General features: G+C 51.8%; 1 pseudogene; it reads right to left on the bottom strand.

The window, feature by feature from the left end:
- Positions 1–3,655: 3,655 nt before the first annotated feature.
- Positions 3,656–6,784, bottom strand: LOC129210037 (transcription cofactor HES-6-like; annotated as a pseudogene).
- Between the last annotated feature and the right edge of the window lie 3,021 nt (positions 6,785–9,805).

Genomic DNA, 9,805 nt, shown 5'->3' with positions numbered 1-9,805 from the left:
AATGCTCTAACATGCTTTTTAACTCCAAATGTGCGATAGGATTTGTGATACCTAATGCAGGGACCATAGGAGAGTCTCAGAAGCAGGGCGAGTTCCCAGGCTCTGGTAGATCTGCGGTGATGCCTTGGGCAGCAAGCCACCTTCTCACCAGGGCTGCGATTCAGAAATGAAGCATCTCAGCAGCGCAGATCAGACCCAGGGCTGGCTTCAGCTTCTGCTGCGTTTATTCATGAGCATGCAAAAGCTCTGAAAAATGTGACAGACTTTGGGTTAGGTTGTCAACACAACATTACTTCTCATGAGATGAAATATGAGCATGTCCTTGTTAAGGCAGGAATGTATACACTGGAAGCTGTGAGATAATGGCATACATAAAGGGAAAGTGAAGTCTTTGGTGTTCTGCTCTCGGTAGGTTTGTTTTCACTTCCCTCCCAAGAGGAGCGCTTTGCTTGCGAGCTATGAGCACTCGCAGCCACGGCAGTGTGGTTCAAATCTGTTTGAAAACGTTTTGCTCCAGAATTGCTTTTGCATGGTGGTTTTGCGAAGTCATTTGCTTGTGAGTGCGGAGGATTCGGAGCCCCTCCGCGGCTCCTGGAGAGGTCACGCCGGCAGCCCTGAGCCTCCTCTTTGCCAAAGTGAGCGCTCAACAAAGAGGTCAGCTGAAAATTTGGCTCATGTTCCCTTTTTAAGCAGAGCGCTCAGCCCTCTTGGGTAATGATCTGCAGGGGCTCAGCACCACTCCTAAATCCCTAAAGCGTTTTGGCCAGGTTGCTGTGGGTGACTGGGGCCGGGTGGGTCAGAAAGAGGTTGCTCCGCTGCCCTTGGGGTAGGAGGAGGAGTAAGGGAAAAGGCAGGAGTGCTCGGAGGCCCCCAGGGTTGTGTGTGACTGGGAGAAGACAGCATGGCTGGGCCGTAAGTTCTCTTACAAACTCGTGAACCTCTGTGCTTTCCTAATGGAAAAGGATTTGGTCCCGTTGTCTGAGAAATAAGTGGGAGTTTTCCTGTTGGTTTCCATGAGAGCGGGTCTGGGAGCGCAGTTTATATAAAGGGAGCTGGCTGTGCAAGTGGGTATTTTGTCCACCTGGACTTATGTTATTATATAAATTTGTAATTGCTTTGTGTTAAAGGCACATGGGGGTCCTGAGCCTCGGGTCCAGCATTCCCCACATCCCCGGGTACACAGCAACCAGCCTCTGGGTTTTCATGCTTTTGAATTCACAAATAGCATCTGGAACAGCACTTCGGCAGGGGACAAACAAAGCCCAGATCTGGACCAGAGCTGTCCCAGATCTGCACCAGGGCTGTCCCAGCCCTGCATGTGCTGGGTGAGATGTGATGCGTCTTGTAACCGTTTCTAGCAAACAGGTCTGTCTGGCCATGCCCATGATGAGGAATCTGGTCTGGGTGCTTGTCTCGGCTGTTTCCAGTCTGCATATAAGGCGAAGACCTGGGCGTGCGGCATCCCCATCGTCTGCTCCTCCAAACCCCTGGCACATGCAGCCCAGGTGGGACTGGTGGTGAAGTCTTGAAGGTGCCTCATCTGGGTGCTGGGGGACTGAGCAAAAATAACATCTGTGTCAATCCTGCTACTGTGTCCAGAGCGTGTGTCATGGTGTAGCTTCAAACACCGATTTACGAGGACAGTGCTACCTACTCTGCATTAGCCAGCTGGCTGGGAGAGCTTCTCTATGCCTCCTTTTTTCTGGGGAGAAGATGGTAGTAACTGGCAATGTGTTTTTCGGTTGTCAGTGGACAGGGCTGTATAGAGAAGAGCAAAGTATTATTGCTCTTGTACAGTCCTGGTTTTGGTAAAACCACATGGGTTTGAAGAAAATACAGAGTTCCTTTGTCAACCACACATAATATCTGAAATTCGTGTATGTGAAGTGCTATGAGTAATCTTCTGGCTTTTGGAAGAAGTGTTTTCTTTACTGAAAACTAGTGACTCGCAACGGATTCCCGCAGCATTAGTTGGATACGTGACAGGGAGATCATATAAAAGGTCACCATTGGTTTGAAATGAAGGCAATGAAAAAATGAGTGTCCGATACCAAAACTGGAGATTGTTGGCCAAGTATTGCAGTCTCACTTTCCTATTTTTAAAACTTTCTCACCAGCTGCTATGTGACCCTTCCCTCCACACCCACAACAGAAAAAACCTTACTGATTAGAAACAGGAAATAATAAAACTCACTAACCACAAAATATTTTCAAATGTGCAAAGTAAACAAGCAGAGATGGTGAGAAATATGTATTTCCCACTGATCTCCTTTCAGCACAGTAACCATAGCCGATAATTATAGTCACTGGGGATTTACAGCTTTTAGGGGGAAAGCATGTTTTTAAGTTGATGCTGTCAAACCATAGTAAAATATTTTCATCACATCCTCTCCCAGCATAACAATAAGGTGGCCACAAGTGCCACGAGATGCATTACTGACAGCGTCTGGAAGTAAACGAAAGCTTCAGGCGCCATCTGCTCCTCTTACCTGCCCCACCGGTGTGCAGACCTCAGCGCTGGGCAATGGAGGTTCCGCTGGTGGGTGCAGCCACGTGGGCTTGTGTGGCATGGGGGTTTCATCTAAACTCAGCGATACGCATCATAATAAACTGGGAAGGTCTTTAATGTCTTTTCTCTTCCAGGATTTTGCGGTTTGCTTTGCCTGAATGTTCCCGCTGCCCGTGAGTAGTCGGCGTGCTTCGAGTAGTCGGTGTGCTTTGCTGTGGCTGTTTGCTCGGGCTGGCCCCAGCTCCCACCCTCATCTGGATTTTTGTGGTGGGATGATTTGGATGGATTTTCTGTATTGGTGGTTGCTTTGGAGGTCCCCATCAGTAAAGAGGGACGTGCTAATTTTCAGGCAGAGGGTGAAAACCAAGGTTGCAGTAAGAGCTGTACAGTTCTGTGTCTTTACCTGCCTCCTGACCCCACGGTTGAAGAAACCTGCCGTGCCTCCACGCAGCCATGTGTAGGCCAGTTGTTTCTCCTACCACCCTTATGCCGCTGCTCCTAATGGCTTTTCAAGCAGGCTGGATAAAAGGGAGAGTTTCACACAAAAAGATGCTAAACCCAGAGGTGATGAGGTGATGGTTTTCGCTCCTTCCGCACATCATCAAATAGATCTCGCTGCATAATGAGCCCCTCTGAACTGCGGGTCCATTAATTAGTATGCACAGTGTTTGTTTAAGAGCTCCTTGCTCTTTTATTTTAACTGTGAGGAACTTTTAACTGCCTTTGAGATGAAAAACTGCAACCAAATGTTGCCAACAAGCTGAGCAGATTTGTCCCAGTCTCTTTGGTCCAATTTGCAGGGAATTTTACCTTCTGCCCTTTAGATTATCTCTGCAATTCCCTTATAAGTAAAAGCTAAAGCATCAATCCAGGATGATAAACTCAACTCCTGATTTCCTTCATAATTTTTTAAGTGTTACTGTGAGCCAGGTGATTGTGTGTGTGGTGCACACTGCTTTTTCTACAAAGCGTCAGGGGTGAAACCCAAACCATCTCTTTCAACCGCATTCAGGAAAAACCGTTTGTGAAAGAAGAAAACAAAAGCAGAACCTCAAGTACTGTTTATTCAGAGCAGACAGGACAAGGCTGGGAGAAATATCAGTCGTTATCTTCCCAAAGTTTATTTAGAACTTTTAGTTATGGAAACCAAAAAAATAATCTCTAAATAATAACTATATGTAACATTATATATATACACGTAGCTCACGAGTTTAACAGTAACGTCAGGGTGTCCAGGTGGCTGGGAACAGCACAGCCAGCGTGAGCAATCCAGAGAGCATTTCTAAACAGCCTAAAAAGTCCAAAGCAAGCCTCTCCCTTTCTCTCTCTTTTTTTTTTTTTTTTCCTAATCACCGCAGCATTTTTACAGGAATCAGAACCGGAATCTCCTACAGCTGCACAGGGATAATAATAAAAATAAAAAGCAGAAGAGATCGGCCGTCCACCCGTTTACCCAACGAAGCGATCTCAGTGGCTTACGTGAGGTCTGAGAGGTAAACTTGATGCCAGAGGGGGTCGTTGCTTGTTGCCTTGTGTTTTTATTAATAGGAAGTTAAGTATTTTAAGAACATAAGACAAGAAATCTATATAATTAATATACACTAAAGAGCATGAGAGGATTCTATACAATAATTTAGATGTATTAAATAAATAAAAAATAATAGCAGCCTTCTACAATGCAGGCTACACATAGGTTTACTTCGGCTTGAAGTACCCTGGTCTTTAGTACACCTACAGGAACAGACTTGCTCCACAAGTGTTTTAAAGAAACATATCTATAAGATACATACGTAAGAGTGTCTAAGGTTAGGATAAATGTTTTAAAACACACTTTACCATGGTCTCCACATATCTAAGGATCCCATTCTAGGATTGTTATGGGAAAAATTTGGCTGCAGGACCTGTCTGGGAGGCGCAGCATCAGCCTGGCTGAAAACCGACAGCGATGGCAGCTGGAAGGAGTTTTTTGAAGCCTGCTTGTTCTCCGCGGGGTAGAAGCGCTCCTGTGATGGGTTTGTGCCCCGAGCGCTCCCCTTAGGGCTCAGGGGGCTTTTTGGCGTCAAGAGAGGCTGCTGAGATGGGCTCGAAGACCTTAATGCCGCTTTGCAGGTGTCTTCGCCAGACCTGGGTAAGGATTTCAGGAGGTGGTTCAACAGCCGCGCCCCGAGGGTCTTGTCCATCCACTCGCAGGTGAGGAGGAGGTTGTGCACCTCGTGCATGCACTGAATGTACCCGGTGCTGTACCTCTGCTGGGCTTCCAGGCCCACTTTGGAGTCGGCTGCGTTGGAGAGGAGACAAGGGGAGTTGGTGAGCGGGTAGAAGCTGCCCGGTGTGTTCCTGCCTAAGAGCATTCCCCTTTAAGGTGAACCCCCTGGGTTCCTGGGGGGCTCCTTGCTGAAGCCCGCTGGGCGTTGCTAGAAGGTGACTCGTTCGCAGGGCGCAGGGGGAAGGCGATGCAGAACGTGAGCCACCCCGGCACGCACCCCCACGTCCTGCTGCCCACGGCCAAGGGCAAAAGCAGAACAAAAAGCAGAAAGCGGCTCTGGAAGGACAAAAACCCTCCCGTGGGTGAAGCGGTGCCCAGCTCCATCTCCCCATCTAGTGGAGAAAGCCAAACCCGAGCAGCAGCCCGGGCCTCAACAGGTTTGAAAGATGCTTTTGCCGAGCTGCCAGCGGATTAAACCTGCTGGCACCCTCCTGCCCCGGCGCTGCCTGCGCTTGCAGGGTGCGGGACCGGGCACTCACCCATCAGCTTGCTGCTCTGGATGTTCTGGAGGTGCTTCACCGTCATTTCGAGGATGTCCGCTTTTTCCAGTTTAGACTGCTGATAAGGAAAGAGCGCAGCAGTTAGAGGCAATGAAGGGTTGTAGCATGCCCAGTTTCTCAAAAGAAAAAAAACCACAAAACCCAATCTCCCACCAGCAAAAGGACAAAAAGCAGCATAAAAATGAGCACTTACATCCAGGTGAAATGCACCCACGACGGTCTCCTTCAGCTGGTCCAAGCAGTTATTAATCCTCTCCCTTCGCTTCCGCTCGATGAGGGGTTTCCTTAACTGGGGGTGGGAAGAAAAGGAGGAGGAAAAATTGCAGTTGATATTTTTTCTTCCTCTCCCTGCTGCAGTTCAGCGAGGGCAGAGTGCCCCATCCCCTGCGTGCAGCCAGATGCTCGGCAGGGACAAGATACGGATGGAGAGTGCGCTGTCTCCCGCCACGGCCTGTCTCTCAGACAGCATCAGCTCTCAGTTCTCCCACTTCCACTCATTTTAAGCAGAATTTACTCAAATGAAAGAGAGAGAAACCTTTCTAAACTGGAGAAAGGAAGCAGAAAAAAAACACCCACGTGGCTTAAATGCAGAGAAAGCTTCTTTATAATCAGGGGGAAAAAAATTGTCCCCTTTCTCTTTCCAAGAAGCAGTGCCCGCAGCCCCGCGCTCATCGCTCACGTGCCACACGTGGGGCTGCCGTTGGGCACGCGTGGGCGCAGCAGCGCAGAGGGGACCTACCTTCCTCTCCTCCTTGGTGCTGGCGAGCTTGTGGGTGCTGCCGGCGGTGGCTGCGGCGGTCATTGTAATCCAGCCTGCCCGCACCGAGAGGACGGGAAGGATGCACTCGGACAGCGGGTCGCTCCCTTTCCCGACGGGCTCTTTGCTGCTCCGCTGCTCCTCTGCTGTATTTATAACCCAGAATTAGCATGTGAAAGGCGACTTTCCTTGGCGGGACTTCTTTTCCCACACGAGGGGTCGAGCCTGGAGGTTTGCGGCCATCAATCAAAGCTGACAGGTCACTGCTTCTTTTCAATGACCACGCCGGCCCCCCCAAACGGCGACAGATGTCCAGCCTCCGACGCCGGGCTTTGGAGGGCTCTTTTGTTAGCGAAGAAGGGAAGGAAAATGGGCGCGCTCTGAGCAGCTTGCATGGCTCCTCGCTCAGATTCCCAGGGAGGGAAACAATAGCCGGGAAGTGGTTGAATTACACCTGGGAAAATGCCTTCTACCCATCTTTTTTCCTCTCTATCTCCTTGAAGCGATGCCTCTTTTTACCTGCTAACCCAAGCCCCAGCCATTTTACATCTTTGAAACACCCTCTTAAATTAATAATAGAGCGCTTGAGCTAGTTCCTACTCCCAGGAATTATTATTACAAGATAATGATGATGGATGGAAAACTGTTGACAGCAGACGCCTGTAGGAACATTGTTTCCATCACAGAAATCCCCTGGGGAAAACAGGGGAACTTTATTTACCTCTTGGGAACCCGAATTCTGTGTTGCACATAGCTGGATGTAGGAAATATGCAACTCTTCCAGTTTTTGGCTGCTGTGTAGAATTTTAAAAATTAAACTTACAGGCCATTGCAGATGCAAACGAACCTAGAGGTGAGTTAGGACTGTGGGATTTTTAGTTCTTGGATTTTTCCCCCCGTGTTGCGAGGAGGCTTGGGTGGCTTTGGGGGGAAGGGTGTTTTTCTGTTCGCTCCTCTGAAATGCTAGTGCAGAAGCAGACGGGCCTTTGGAGAGACTTGGCACAGGATGAGAATGCACTTTTATGCTTCCTCACTTCTGCCTGATGTGGGGGGGGGAGTATGAAGGTGTTTGTCATGACCGTGCTTTTGCTTTCTGACGGGCGCTTTGCTAATGAGCAGGATTTGGCAGTGTCCTGTTGAGTCCCGCAGGTGAAGCCCTTTGGGTTGGTGTCAAATGTGTCACCTCATTGAAATGGAGAGGAAGTGGCCGCAGCGGTTCAGAAGCACTGCAACCCGTCCCGATCTACCGGTGGGATTTCCCAGCACCCGGCGTAGCGCTGCGGCTGCAGAGCCCTCTCTCCCCCCCCTCCAGCCGTGGGTGGGGATGTACCCTAGAGATAAAAGTGAGGACATTGCGTCCCTTGCTTAAACACCGTGTGGGTGTGTGTTTGCCTGTGTAAGTGCAAACATACTTGCAGCGTATCCGTGCGCCCCGCTGCCTGGGCTCACCACGAAATCGCATCTCCAGATGTGGTATCTTGCAGGCAGAGGTCGTTTGTCAGTCAAACGCAGAACTGGGGTGCAGTTACCCGGTTTTATAAGTGCCCTACTTGGCAAGGGCTGGAGACGGGCCGGTGTGCTTGCTGCGCTGGGAGAGGAGGGTTTGGGAGGGGAAGGTTAATAACCTGTCCTTTGTGCCAGGTAAAGGGACCAGGGATGGGCTCCTTACCTCAGGTGTGTCCCCTGCACAGACAGCCAAAGGAGCTCCCACTGCCCCGTGCGGGAGCCCCTCAGGTCCACCAGCCCTGGCTGCTCACAAGTGAAGGCTCCGTTGGTTTTTCAAGCTTTTTCCAGTCTGCCCGGGGAAGTGGAGCGTTGCCGGTATTTATAAAAGGTGTAGCTGAGGTATCCGTATCGCCACTCAACTCCAGCAGCTCAGCGTGGAAGAGGCAGCGGGTGGGCTGGGGTAGGGCTCTGCCCTGCCCAGGGGTAGGGGGGCACGGAGCAAGGGCACCCCTGGCTCTGGGCAGTTTCCTAGGGTGCCTGAGGCTGGAAGCACCTGCCCGTCACTTGGGCACACAGCTTCTTTGGCTCGGACGGTGGGCGGGGAAGAGGAGAAGTCCCCCGCTCCCACCCTAGCACTCCTCCACCAGCACCTTGTGCAGAAGGAGGCACCTTCCCGAGGCAGCCAGGGCAGCAGGGGAAGCCTGGGACCACCTTGGCTGCTGGCCATGGCAGAGGTGTCATCAAACGCAGAATTGCCTGAAAGCTCTGAAAACCACGTCCTGTGCCCATTGGCATCCCTCCCTGGCTGGGCACAGCTGCAGGGTGCTGTGTGTGCCCCCCCACATTAGTGGCCCAGGGGCTGGCCGGCCCCCAGAGCCACCAGGAAAGGTCTCTCTGGTCTCTGCGGTGGTGGCACCTCCTCCCTCGCCCTCCCTTTCCTCCTTGGCCTGGACTCGCTGTTTCTGCCTTACCCTCCTCCCCCTTTCCTCGCCCTGCGAGATGCCGCTGAGCGGGATGCTCTGCGGGAGGGTGGCACGCAGACTTCCTCGCCAAAGCGGCTTCCACGAAGCGAGCAGGCAGGGGGGTGCTGGTACGGAGGTGGTGGGTGCTGGGGACAGCCGGGTGCGGCGGGGGGCCAAGAACAGCGCGGTGGCATCCGGGCCCAGCCGCTGTCTGTGCCCAGCCCATGCAGGGCCCCCGAGAGCCCAGGCTCAGCAGGGCCAGACCCCGGGCTTGCCCGCTGGCGTCCGCTCCCAGGGAGCTTGTTTCAAGGTTCATTTGTAAGACAGCACCGCGGTGAAAAACAGGAGCGGCTTTTGCTGTAAACAGTTATTTTACACCTCTCAGGCAGGGCAAAGGCCTTTATTTTGGAGGCGGGAGGGTGCTGGCGGGAGAGCTGCCCCGGCTTTGGGGGAAGGCTGACATCTGTGCCGGGGATTGTAGGGACCCAACAGGCCAATGCAAATGAGCATTAAAGGGAGCTTTCTGCAAATTCCCGCTTTCCTTTTGCATTGCCCACTGCCAGGTTTCACTGAAAAGGGGATTCTCCTTCATAAACAAAGCCTCCCTTTTTTCCTGGGCTTTCCAAAAAAAAAAAAAGAAAAAGAAAAAGAAAGGGGTCAGCGCTGCTTGGAGTTTTCTTTTTTGCTATTTGTCTACATTTCACACCCTGGAGAAAGAAAACAACTTTTAACATCTGTTCCTGCACTTTTTAAGAGAGAAAGAAAGGCTCTTGAAAAGGGAGAAAGTGTGGCAGATGTTGGCAGGTTCCCTCCGACGCAGATGTCTTGCTCCGAAGAAAACTTTCTTTAGGGATTGGCGGCCAGGGCTCCTCTTTGACTCGGGACACGCGACTGCCTAGCGAACGAAGGGACGTGGGAAAGCGCCGGCGAACAAAAGGCCTTATTCAAACAAACCTGAGAGCCGTGAACAATCTAATAACCAGCAGAGAAATGGTCAGCGGCCCCCGGCCCCGCTGGGGAGGGGTTCGAGGCAGCCAGGGGCCACGGAATGAGGGAATTTTGCCGTGTGCCCTCCTCGCCCCCCGCCTGCTCCTTCTGGGGCATCCAAGCGGGACTTTGGCCAAGGACCGTCCTTCTCGAGGTGCTAAAAGGTGTCGGCTGGTCTGCAGCCCCAGCTGGGCGGGAGCTGGCTGCCCCGTGGCAGCAGCAGAGGAGATGGAGGGCAGGTACCTGCCGGGTGGCTGGGCTGGGCTGTCCCACACCCACCGGCCAGGGCACCGGCGACCCCCCCTCCGGTCAAAGCAGCAGGAGAGGGGCAACTATGGGACAGCAGGGATGTCTAATTAAGCTTTTAAATAAGAGGTT

The sequence above is a fragment of the Grus americana genome, chromosome 9 (genome assembly GCF_028858705.1).
Source record: "Grus americana isolate bGruAme1 chromosome 9, bGruAme1.mat, whole genome shotgun sequence".
NCBI lineage: Eukaryota > Metazoa > Chordata > Aves > Gruiformes > Gruidae > Grus > Grus americana.
Note: the sequence above shows the minus strand (reverse complement) of the source record. Positions and strands in the feature narration are given on the sequence as shown.